The sequence below is a fragment of the Staurois parvus genome, unplaced genomic scaffold, assembly GCF_062004578.1.
Source record: "Staurois parvus isolate SC_StPar_1 unplaced genomic scaffold, SC_StPar_1.0 ptg000361l, whole genome shotgun sequence".
NCBI classification, from domain to species: Eukaryota; Metazoa; Chordata; class Amphibia; order Anura; family Ranidae; genus Staurois; species Staurois parvus.
The window spans coordinates 8,313,033-8,325,527 of record NW_028318157.1 but is presented as its reverse complement, the minus strand read 5'-3'; positions in this window follow the sequence as shown (position 1 = coordinate 8,325,527).

Genomic DNA, 12,495 nt, shown 5'->3' with positions numbered 1-12,495 from the left:
GGGGGTTGATAACATTCGGTGCTAGTCGATGTCTCAACGCCATAGCTTTTTTATAAATCACTTCCGGTCTTTCTGGAAGGATTTTGGACAGGATGGGGTCCGCCATCAAAAAATTCCAGTTCTTATTAATAATGTGTTTGATGGCCCTGTGCTGTATGGAATATGTGGTTAAGAAAGGGCAAGATAATGATTTATTAGTCATCTTTTTATCCTCTAATAATATGTTTCTGTTTATATTAGCCACTTGTTGGATAGTATCATCAATTCTGTGCTGGGGGTATCCTTTTTCCAAAAACTTAATTTTTAAAGTCTCAGCCTGTGCATAGTAAGTATCAAGTTCCGTACAGTTCCTCCGGATTCTGGTAAATTAACCTTTCGGAATATTTGCTAGCCACGCTGGGTGGTGACAGCTTTCCAGAGGGATGAAACTATTCCTATCAGTCTTTTTGAAAAAAGACTTAGTAATAATCATCCCATTGTCATTTAATAAGGTCAAGTCCAGGAAATGTATATCTGTAGTGCTATATGCATAACTAAATTCAATGTTAAGTGTATTATCATTTAATGTTTTAAAAAAGTTATGTAAGGAATCCTCCTCCCCATTCCATAATAAAAACACGTCTATAAATCTTTTATAAAATATTAACTCCGGCCACTCTCTGGCATAGATTAAAAACTCCTCCCAATATGCCATAAAAAGATTTGCGAGGCTGGGGGCAAACTTAGCCCCCATCGCTACGCCTTTGGTTTGCAAAAAGTAGTTGCGATCAAACCAGAAATAATTGTTTTGCATTGCGAACTGTAGTAATGTTATAATATACTCAATATGTGGGGGAGATAAAGTGCTGTGAGTGTCCAAAAAGTATTTTGCAGCTTCTAACCCATCTCCATGTGCAATATTACTGTATAAGGATGTAACATCCGCTGTGACTAGAAAGGTCTGAGATGATATTCTAACATCTTTGATATCATTCAAAATATGCTTCGTATCCTTTAGGAAAGCCGGAGTCTGTATGACCAGTGGCTGCAAAAAATAATCTATATATTCCCCTACTTTAGAGAATAGCGAACCTATTCCACTAATAATAGGTCGTCCTGGTGGTTTAGTCGGATTCTTATGTACCTTTGGGAGTATATAGAACACTGGAAGCCTAGGGGCTGATGGACATAGAAAGTCTTTTTCTTTTTTATTTATTATACCTTTCTCAAATCCCTTTTTTATTATGCTTTTCAGACCTTTTTTCAGGGCTGGTAAAGGATTGCCAGATAAGCGAGTGTAGGTAGTAGTGTCATTAAGGATTCTGTAAGCTTCCTCTAAGTCAGCGGTTCTCAACCTGGGGGTCGCGACCCCTTTGGGGGTCGAACGACCATTTCCCAGGGGTCGCCTAAGACCATCGGAAAACACATATTTCCGATGGTCTTAGGAACCGAGACACCGCTGCAGTCTCCGGCGATGTGTGGGCGGGATGATACGCTGCTGTCACCCGGCCACACCTCCAAGATCGCTCAGCAGCTCCGCCTCCTCGCCGCTGATTGGCCACCGGAACTGTAGCTCAGGAGAGGCACACAGGTGGCCAATCACCGGCGAGGAGGTGGAGCTTGGAGAGGAGGAGCCAAGCGGCAGCGCGCGAACATCAAAGAAGACCGAGGGAGCGAGTGAAGAGGAGAGCGGCCAGAGAAGGAAGACAGCTGACAGGTAAGTGAGAGAGCGAGCCCAGGCTGGAGCAGGGGTCAGCAAGGTAAGCATCATTGGTGTCAGTGGGAGGAATAGTGCCCCATCATTTGTGTCACTAATACCAACGATGGGGCACTACTCCTCCCCCCACTGACACCAACGATGGGGCACTATTCCTCCCCCCACTGACACCAACGATGGGCCACTATTCCTCCCCCCACTGACACCAACGATGTGGCACTATTCCTCCCCCCCACTGACACCAACGATGGGGCAGTATTCCTCCCCCCACTGACACCAACGATGGGGCAGTATTCCTCCCCCCACTGACACCAACGATGGGGCAGTATTCCTCCCCCCACTGACACCAACGATGGGGCAGTATTCCTCCCCCCACTGACACCAACGATGGGGCAGTATTCCTCCCCCCACTGACACCAACGATGGGGCAGTATTCCTCCCCCCACTGACACCAACGATGGGGCAGTATTCCTCCCCCCACTGACACCAACGATGGGGCAGTATTCCTCCCCCCACTGACACCAACGATGGGGCAGTATTCCTCCCCCCACTGACACCAACGATGGGGCAGTATTCCTCCCCCCACTGACACCAACGATGGGGCACTATTCCTCCCCCCACTGACACCAACGATGGGGCAGTATTCCTCCCCCCACTGACACCAACGATGGGGCAGTATTCCTCCCCCCACTGACACCAACGATGGGGCAGTATTCCTCCCCCCACTGACACCAACGATGGGGCAGTATTCCTCCCCCCACTGACACCAACGATGGGGCAGTATTCCTCCCCCCACTGACACCAACGATGGGGCAGTATTCCTCCCCCCACTGACACCAACGATGGGGCAGTATTCCTCCCCTCACTGACACCAACGATGGGGCAGTATTCCTCCCCCCACTGACACCAACGATGGGGCAGTATTCCTCCCCCCACTGACACCAACGATGGGGCAGTATTCCTCCCCCCACTGACACCAACGATGGGGCAGTATTCCTCCCCCCACTGACACCAACGATGGGGCAGTATTCCTCCCCCCACTGACACCAACGATGGGGCAGTATTCCTCCCCCCACTGACACCAACGATGGGGCAGTATTCCTCCCCCCACTGACACCAACGATGGGGCACTATTTCCCCCCCCCCCGACCCCAATGATGGGGTACTATTCTCCCCTCCACCACACTGACATCAATGATGGGGCACTATTCCTCCCACTGACACCAATGATGGGGCACTATTCCTCCCCCCACTGACACCAACGATGGGACACTATTTCCCCCCCCCCCGACCCCAATGATGGGGCACTACTCCTCCCACTGACACCAATGATGGGGCACTACTCCTCCCACTGACACCAATGATGGGGCACTACTCCTCCCACTGACACCAACGATGGGGCACTACTCCCCCCACTGACACCAACGATGGGGCACTACTCCCCCCACTGACACCAACGATGGGGCACTACTCCCCCCACTGATACCAACAATGGGGCACTATTCATCCCACTGACATCAGTGACGGGGCACTATTCCTCCCACTGATACCAACAATGGGGCACTATTCATCCCACTGACATCAGTGATGGGGCACTACTCCTTCCACTGACACCAATGACATGGCACTACTCCTCCCACTGCAAAATTACAGTTATGAAGTAGCAATGAAAATAATTTTATGGTTGGGGGTCACCACAACATGAGGAACTGTATTAAGGGGTCGCGGCATTAGAAAGGTTGAGAACCACTGCTCTAAGTAGTCAGGCTTATTAAGTATGACCACCCCTCCTCCCTTATCCGCTGGTCTGATGACCAGATCTTTCCTTTCTAAAAGGAGATCAATTGCTTTCGTGGTATCTGTATCGAGGGTTTTTTTGATTTTTAACTCTTCCAGATCTTTTAATACCAATTCCTTAAAGATGTTCACATAGGATCTGGATTGGGGTGGGGGGTTGAAGGTTGAGGCATTCTTTAATGTTGAATAATTGGTAGTGCTATTCTGATCATAATTATATGGGTTTGAATAAAAATATCGTTTTAGAGAAAGCTGTCGTGAAAATCTGTGAATGTCAATGTAAGTTTGGAACTTATTTAACTTTTGTTTTGGGGCAAACTTCAACCCCTTATCCAGAAGCTTTAATTCAGGTTGCGTAAGTACTATATTACTCAAATTAAAAATACCTTGGCCAGCTACGTTTTCCTTTTCTTGGCTGTTTCTGTTGATCCTTTTACCACCCCTTTTCCCTCTACGGAACCGCTTCTTTTCCGAGACCCCCCTTCCCCTAAAAAATGCACCTGAGGTGTTCTGTTAGAGTCATAATTATGTGGTGCTCTTGGCGGTGTCAAGGTTGGGCTTGATGTGACCGGGGTGGTAAGAGTGCAAACACTCTATGAGGTTGATTTACTAAAGGCAAATAGGCTGTGCACTGCAAGTGCACTCCTAGTGTACTTTGAAGAGCACTGAAAGTGCAGGTGCTCTAGATCTGAGGGGAACGTGCAAGGAAAATAAAAACAAACATGTTTGCTTGCACACGACTGGATGAAAGAAATCAGCAGAGCTTTGCTTCATTTCAGGGCTTCCCCTCAGATCTAAAGCAAGTGCACTTGGATTACACTGCATATTTGCCTTTAGTAAATCAACCCCTATGTATGGTTCGCTTAAGCTGGTAAAATTTGTTTTTAAAAAAGATACAATATACCAGAGTAAAAACTTTAACAGATGATGCCAGGCAAAATAATACTTCCCAAGATACATTTAATCAAATAAAGTAATGTTTTATTATTATTTATTTCATATTATATATATTTTTTTTATTGTTTTAGAATATTTTTGTATAGAGGGGGCCCAGAGCAGTTGCCCCTTTTGCCCCCTTATAAGTCCTGCCTGAGCTAGGAGCTCTTTAGAAGTTTTAGAAAATGTCTGTGGGGATTTTAGTGTGTCTATGTATATTGTGGCATTTGGACTCGTATTTTAAAGCAAAGTTTAAGGGCATAAAAAAATGCTCCAAACCTTTGTTTGGAGAGGTGCTTACCGGTATCAATGATCACAAACGCATATAAAAGCAAACGTATTCTAGTAGTTAGAATAACTGACTACTCTATAGAATGAGTTTGTGCACATATGCTTTTAAATGCCATACGCCTGTTAATGCACATAATCATGTGCCAAAATGAGCATCTTTTAGGCTGAATTCTGTGCCAGCTCCTGTCTGCAAAATCAAGTGTACATAGGAGTATTGAAGGTCATTGTTCTGTTAACTGTTATCAGTTGAAAACTGTCTCCCAGCTGTGCTCCAGTGTTGTCACCATGTCATATAAACTGCTGACTATATGCAGCTGAGCAAAACACATGTGTAACACCCTGCTATAAGTGGATGCAGGATGTTAAAACAAACACAAGATGGCAGTGTCCTGTGGAACAGTGGCACTCACACTCTATAGAGCAGCCCCATGGAACTTGTATTTTGCTAAAGAACAGTGTAATAAAGAACTACATTTCCCAGAGGAGCTGGCGTGTGGTCCGGAGAATATTTTATTATTATTATTATTAATATACAGGATTTATATAGCGCCAACAGTTTGCACAGTGCTTTACAAAGTGAAGGTAGACATTACAGTTACAATACAATTTGATACAAGAGGAAACAGAGGGTCCTGCTTGTTAGAGCTATATATGAAAGCCAGGGAGATGAGAAAGGAAGTGAGAGGGGAAAGATTTGGAGAGAGGAGTGCACCGACTGCAGGAGGATGGAACAGGCCATGTAAAGAGAGAAACAGAGGAGGTAAGGAGAGTCTGATGATCGTTGACCTTGCCGCATCGTGGAGAAAGCTAATCTGCTAGCAGGTGACCGGACAGAACACTGCAGGCTGGACCAGAGAGTGCATAGAGGCTTCATCGGAGGAGAGAAAGAGACTGCCAGATGCCATCCCTTGGTGGAGAGAGAGTCCCAAGCATTACCAAGGAAAGAGAACACTGACACTTGCTCCATAATTGGTATTTTCCCTGCACACAGTTGCAGACATTGTACATCAGGGGTGTAGAAATGTTTGAAAAAACTACTTGTCCAGGGACAAAATCTTCTTGTCCCACATGACAATCTATTTCTCCAGATGAAAAAAAAAAATCAGTTTTAACCAAAACCGTATTTAAGTCTGAGGTGCTGTTAGGAATGTCTGGGACTTTTAAAATCAAAAGGGGCTTTATGGCGACTTAAATGTTTTTTTTTTAACATTGCACTGTACATCTCCTCCTCCCTTCCCTGCCTGTATCCAGCACTGCACCCGGGGACTAGCAGGGAGGAGAGAGCCCTTGCACTGTAATGAGCACTAACTGGGTGATCGCCAGGAAAGGGAAGTGTCAGGCTTATCCTTTATCCCTTTTTCTGCCAGAGCCATTTTTGCATTATTGCACATGTTTAAAAAATGATTTTAGGCTTGAAGATTACACAAAACCCCCAAACATTATATATTTTCTAAAGGCAAAGACCCTAGAGAATAAAATAGTGGTTCCAATAGTAGTTCCAATTTTTTATGTTGCACGATATTACCACAAAGATCTAGGAAACGCAAAAGTTTAGTAAAAAATACACGTAGATTAATTTTAGGGCACAAAAACACAATAAATGACCCTATTTTAGGTAAAATATAAAAGACGAGGTTGCACCGAGTAAATAGATATCCAACATGTCAAACCTTAAATTTGCGTGCGCTCATGAAATGGCGACAAACTTCAGTACCCTATATTTTCTATAGGCAACGCTTTTTTAAAAGCCCCTTATAGGTCATCAGTATAGTGTTAGGGAAGAGGTCTTAGTAGGTGCTAGAATTATTGCTCTCATTCTGGCGTGCACGGCGATATGTAACATGCGTATCACAATCCACATTGTCATGCGTAGGCACCCCGCCGCATTCTTTTACTTTTTTATTTGCGTATATGTGGGTGTGGGGCTAAAACATTTTTTGAGGGGATGTTATGTGCTTGGGTGCAACTTACTATTAAAAAAAATTTTTTTTACTTAACTTTTTTTTCCGTCACATAGGGGACAAAAAGTCCCCTACGTGATGATTATTTCTTGACAGGTTCTCTTTATTAAGACATCCAAGTTCCAAAAGACCCTGCATGTCTCTCCTGTGCTCCGCTGAATGTAATGCAGTGTACATCACACTGCATTACATTCTTTCCCGGCCTCAATGACCAGGAAATCTGTGAACAGGAACCTGGAAGTGATGTCATAACGTCACTTCCGGGTCAGGACAAGAAGGGGAGCGGAAGTGCTCCCTCCCCTTGTGATGCCGGCGCACACAGAACCATTCCACAGGCTGCACCACAGTTGTGTCACCACCATCATCAACTTACTCTTTTAAAGAGATCTCCCATTGCAACGATAGTCTTGCAGTCTACAGAGGAGCTACTCTGTCTTAACAATCACTTCTGCCAGCTTAACATCTCACTGCTTTAGATCTAATAGTGACTAGTGCTTTAAAAGGGCATTACAGAAGTCAATTGCCGCTTCCAAGGGGGAGTACTGTTCTTCCTTTGCTTTATTGCAGAAGCATACTATGCAAAGCAACACAGAGCAGCAAGGTGGAGCTGACAGATGAGAGATCTGTATTGTTTAGTTACAGACCTCTCCCTCGTCAGTGATAGTCGGCAATCACCGGGTGCCGGCGGGGATTCTCTGGCTGGGACTCGGTGATTGACAGCTGTAGCCGCCATACAAAATCACATATATACACGTGCTTTTGCGCAGCCCTGTTGCAGTATGTGTACTATAGGGTGGCGGGGAAGCAGTTAATAAAAAGCAGAGCAATATAGTGCTATGGCTACATTGTTACAAAACCCCAAGATAATAAGCTCAATAGCTGTAAAGTGTAAAGTGCTGTAAAAATATCACCAGTAGACAACCCGACGCATTTCAGATTACTCCCTTTCATCAGGGGTGAATTGTGGAGGGGGATGGGATATTCTATAATATATTATATCACAGTAAGTGCAAACAATATTGACAAACTCATAAAAAAGCATCAAATGTAAAAAATGCAAAACCATCCTGTATACATACATTTGGGTCAAATGTAGCCTTATATCATTAAACATTTCATCTGTCATCGTCTGGGGCCACCTAGGATTGTGCGCGCCTGGACCAAAGGTGCTTCCACTGAGACCGCCAAATTAGATCCCAGTACACTATAGAGTGACAAATAACCTGCTGGACAGTGAACAAGATCTGCATGGTTTATAGATTTACTAATTAAGAGATCATACTAAAACACACACACAAAAATTGCATATATTAGATCTAGTTTTATGAAAACCTTTATTGGTGTATATAAGGTATTAAGTATTAAATATCTAAACGTCTTTTTATGAATGCCAGAATATTGCGTGGTTTTTAATATATTGTAATAGTTCTGTTATATTTTACCTCGGCACTTCCTTTTAGTTGCCGTTAAAGTCCTGCCCCTGTGGTGGTGGTGTGGGGTTCCCCCTTTTTGCAACAATTTTGAAAAAAAACCCATATTTTTCTTAGTTTCTTGTATACTGTTTTGCAAACAAATCATCTTTCTTCATAAGTTTAGGCCAATATGTATCCAGCTACATTTCTTAATTTCTTTGGTAAAAATAACCCGAATCAGTGTATAATATTTAGTCTGTGTAAAAATGATAGAGTACATCCCCCCCCCCCCCCCGAATGACCCCCTCTTTGGAAACTAGACAGTCCAAGGTATTTAGTGACAGGCATGGTGAATTTTTTGAAGTTATAATTTATTGTCACAATTTTTTGGAAAATTAAGAAATAATTTTTTTTTCTTTACATACTATCACCAATGTAGTACATTGTGATCATATGAGTGGTGTGGCGATGATCAGGGATGACTGGTGACAGTATGTTAACCACTTCCAGTCCGGACACTTTTACCCCCTTCCTGACCAGGGCAATTTTCAGCTTTCAGCGCTATCACACTTTGAATGACAATTGCGCGGTCATGCAACACTGTACCCATATGAGTTTTTTACCATTTTTTTGAGTCAGATAAAACTTTATTTTGGTGGTATTTATTCACCGCTGGGATTTTTATTTTTTTTTGCTATGCAATTTAAAATGTCCACAAATTTTGAAAAAAAGTGTTTTTCTTATAAGATTTTGCAAATAAATAATATTTCATCATAAATCCTGGCCAAAATGTATTCCATTATCTTTTTAGTAAAAAAAAAAATAAGCCAAATTAGTTTATAACCAAAAATTATAATTTTTAAACTTTTTTTGTACATTTTTAGTTTTTTTTTTATATTATTATTAATTTTATTTATTATTTTTTTTACATACTGTCACCCTAGCAGTACAGTGCCACCATGGTGACACTGTACTACTTTTGGGGGTGATGAAGATTTTTTTTTTTACACTGATTGCTTTTACACCCATATAGGATGTAAAAGCAATCATTTCTCTTTCTCTCTGTCTGCATTCTTGCAGCCATTGAGAACTACTGAGTGAGCTGTGATTGGTCACAGCTTGTCACATGGTTACAAGGCTGTTGTGAATCGCCTTGTACCATGTGACCTCTGTGATCATTCACAGATTTCACAAGTAGTAAGCAATGATGTCACAAGTGACATCTTGCTTGCTACTTCGCATGTGATCACTGATTGGCCAATCAGTGATCACATGATCGGGACCTCGTACAGAGGTCCCGTCCAACGATCGGTGTTTCACTGTGTCCTCCGGACACAGTGGGCACCGGATCGCGGTGCTGCGCGCTCCCGGGGAGCACGCACAAGCACGGTGCGGGGAGGCCGTTTATAAACGGCCACCCAACCCTGCAGTGCCACCGTCCGGCCGTTTATATGCAACAGCCAGTCGGGAAGTGGTTAAAAAATAATAAATAAATGATTAAATATATTTTATTCAATTTTTTAAACATTTTTTCTTTCTTTAACATTTTTTTACATACTGTCACCAGTGTATTACAGCGTGCTCATATGACTGGTGTGGCGGTGATCAGGGATGACTGGTGACAGTATGTTAAAAATAATAATAAATAAATGATTACATATTTTTATTCAATTTTTTAAACATTTTTTCTTTATTTTTTTTAAACATTTTGTTTACATGCTGTCATCAGAGTAGTTTAGTGTCACTACTGATACTGCACTACTCTGGGGATTGGGGGATTTACAGTTATTGCTTATAACGGTGATGATTATCATTATACAGGATTTATATAGTGCCAACAGTTTGCACATTGCTTAATTATAGGCAAATGTTTTATCTGTCATGAATGGCTTTTTATTCATGACAGCTTGCTTACTATTATGATGCTGTAATTGGCAACATCTAATCACATGGTACAGGGGGCCAAGTATCATGTGATAGCTGAGGGCCAATCACAGAATCCCAATATTAAGCAAGCTGTCATGACTGGAGGCCATTCATGACTGTTTTGTTTACACTGCAATCATGTGATCATTATGATTGATCATAGTGAGCACGCTGCTCTCAGGGGCTGGGTATCAAGCATGGTAATCTGCTGTGTCCACCTAGGGGGCGCACCAGTGTGCATGTTCTGAGTGATGTACCTGTAAGTTGCCTAGCCTGGAGTTGCTGCCCGCAGTACATTTAAAGAGGTTAAAAAAAAAACAAAAATAACATTCTCACCTAGGTGGATGCAGCATTGGTCCAATGCTGCCTCTGTTCCCCGCTGCTGCTACTGCAAGAACTGAGCGATCAAAGACTGCTGATAAGTTCTCAGTCTTCAAAGAGCAGAGAGGCATGACTGTTAGTCTCTGGCTTTCTGCTCTGCCCTTCCAGTGCTCACTGGAACTCTGGGCTGTGGAGAGGGTAGGAGCGGCTGGCTGTCTCGCAGTGGCTAGCTGAGAGGCTGAGCCAGCTGCTGGCCCACACATCTGGGTGGATCCTGACAATAACATTGGGATTCTCCAGAGCCTGGACCGGCTAGATGATGTCAGCTGACAGAAGCCGCTATCCACTGAATATGGGTGACAAGAGTGCAGAACAAAGTGCACTCCTATGACTACATGAGAAGTAGGGCCATAAGAGCTTTAGCCATACCTCTCCTGTAAGCTGTCCATAGATGGATTGAACTTTGGCTGCTTCAACAGGGACCAGCCAAGCTTTGATCCATCTCTGGCCATTCCTGCTCTACAGAAGTTGATCTAACAATCGACTTGTGTCAAATGGGAACGTTGGAAATTTGTCATTAGATCAGCAGCAGCAGGCAATCGGCTGCAGAGCTGATCAGTAAATTCTGAAAGCAGAGGACTCCCTACTGCCTGAACACAATGGCACAGCCAGTAGGATTCCTTCATCCACCTCCATTGTGTGGACGGGGGAATCTGTTTTTTTTTTCCATCAGTAAAAATTGGAAAACTAAAAAAATCAGTCTATGGCTAGCTTTCAGCTTTACGTCTGGGTTCACACTGATGCTGTCTGGAATTCACAGCGTTTTATGTGCGATTTCTGCACCGCATCAGAATCACACCCCGTTCATACGAACCACTGCGTGTGTGTATTTTAAGTTAACGAATCCCCGCGATCTGATTCTGGTGCGGACAGAAAAAGGGTCCTGCGTTTTTTTGGTGCGGATGTGCTGCAAAATGTATGGCTCAAATCACAACGCACAGAAATCGCATGTGATTTGCACAGGAATACGGTGCGGTTCCTCTGTGAATCACATGTGATGTGCCGCACCGCATCAGTGTGAACTCGGGCTAAAGGAAGCTGAAAAATGACAGACTTGCTAGCTGGATCACCCGGGAAAAAAAAGAAAACTAAGGCAGTCTAAGAATTGTTGAGCAAATTCTATTACATTGTTGTTTTTAGGTTTAGTAGCACTCTAGAGGGATTCCAATAGTTTTGTTATTCCACAACAGTGATAATCATTGTGGATTCCCACAGCAGCTCCAGAGAAATCATTGTTCTCCTACATTAAATGAAATGCAGAGGAATGAGACCATTGTTGGATGTGAAGGATCTTCCAGGGACAGTGCGGGGATCTTCCAAGGACAATGCAGGGATCTTCCAGGGACAATGCAGGGATCTTCCAGGGACAGTGTGGGGATCTTCCAGGGACAATGTGGGGATCTTCCAGGGACATTGCAGGGATCTTCCAGGGACATTGCGGTGGTCTATCAGGGACAGTGTGGTGGTCTATCAGGGACAGTGTGGTGGTCTATCAGGGACAGTGCAGGGATCTTCCAGGGACAGTGCAGGGATCTTCCAGGGACAGTGCGGTGATCTTCCAAGGACAATGCAGGGATCTTCCAGGGACAGTGTGATGATCTTCCAAGGACAATGTGGGGATCTTCCAGGGACAGTGTGGGGATCTTCCAGGGACATTGCGTTGGTCTATCAGGGACAGTGTGGTGGTCTATCAGGGACAGTGTGGGGATCTTCCAGGGACATTGCGGTGGTCTATCAGGGACAGTGTGGTGGTCTATCAGGGACAGTGTGGTGGTCTATCAGGGACAGTGCGGGGATCTTCCAAGGACAATGCAGGGATCTTCCAGGGACAGTGCAGGGATCTTCCAGGGACAGTGTGGGGGTCTATCAGGGACAGTACAGGGAATTTCCAAGGACAATACCGGGATCGTCCAGGGACAGTGCAGGGGTCTTCCAGAAACAGTGCAGGGGTCTTCCTGGGTCAGTGCAGGGATCTCCCAGAGACAGTGTGGGGGTCTCCCAGGGTCCGTGCAGGGGTCTTCCAGAGACAGTGTGGGGGTCTTCCGGGGTCAGTGCAGGGATCTCCCAGAGGCAGTGCGGGGATCTTCCAGGGACA